Here is a 1191-nt window from a genome sequence, read left to right as displayed (position 1 = left end):
ATTAGTATTATTATCAATACTATCATCTTAATTACCATCATCATAACCACCACAATCAGACATGTTCACCTGTGCAGAGAACTTGTACTTTATAAATATCAGATAATTACAAAGTAATCGAGCTCCGATAGCTCGGTCGGTAACGCGCGTGTCTCACGTGAGAGCGGCCCGGGTTCGCGTCTCGTTCAAGGGAGGGTTGCCAACTTTTATTTTTCTTTGTCATTTGCATTGTTGCTATCGTTGTTTTATTTATTTTTATCACTATTGATACTATTTAATTGTCATTGATATTATAATTGTTGTTATTGTTATTGTTATTATATTGATGTTTCTGTTATTACTATGAATTTATTATCATAATCATTATTATTATTATTGTTACTATTATAATCGATATCGTTATTATAATCATCATTATTATTCTTATTACTATTGCTATCATTATCATTATCAATATTGTTAGTACCATCCTTATGATAATCATCATTATTAACAACATTATTATTATTACCATTATTCTTACTTACATCATTGTTATCTTTACAATTGTTTGTTATCATTTGTATTATTACCACTATCATCATTCTCATTGTCATTTTCATTATGGTCATTGTAGTTAAACTTATTATTATTATTATTTTTATCATTATGACTATTGTTGTTGTTATTATTATTATTATTATTATTACTACTACTACTATTAAGAATATTATTATTATTATTATTATTATTATTATTATTATTATTATCATTACTATTATAATGATTATGATTATTATTACTATCACTATTATTATTATCATCATCATTATCTTTATTATTATTATTATTATTATTATTATTATTATTATTATTATTATTATTATTATTATTATTATTATTATCATTATTATTATTATTACTTTTTTATTATTATGATTATAATTATCATCATCATTATTGTTATTACCATAGTCATTAATTATTCTTATTCTTATTATCATTATTATTGCTAATGTTATTACTACTATTGTTATTATCATTATTATCATTATCAATATTATTGTTATTATTGTTGTTGTTATCATTACTATTATTATAATTATCATTATTACTATCATTATTATTATCATTATAATTAATGGTAATATGGTTATTTTTTATAATGATAATAATAGTAATGAAAAAAATAATAATGCATACTCTCATCCT

The sequence above is a fragment of the Penaeus vannamei genome, chromosome 23 (assembly GCF_042767895.1).
Source record: "Penaeus vannamei isolate JL-2024 chromosome 23, ASM4276789v1, whole genome shotgun sequence".
NCBI lineage: Eukaryota > Metazoa > Arthropoda > Malacostraca > Decapoda > Penaeidae > Penaeus > Penaeus vannamei.
The sequence above is the reverse complement of the archived record's forward strand: the minus strand, read 5'-3'. Positions refer to the sequence as shown.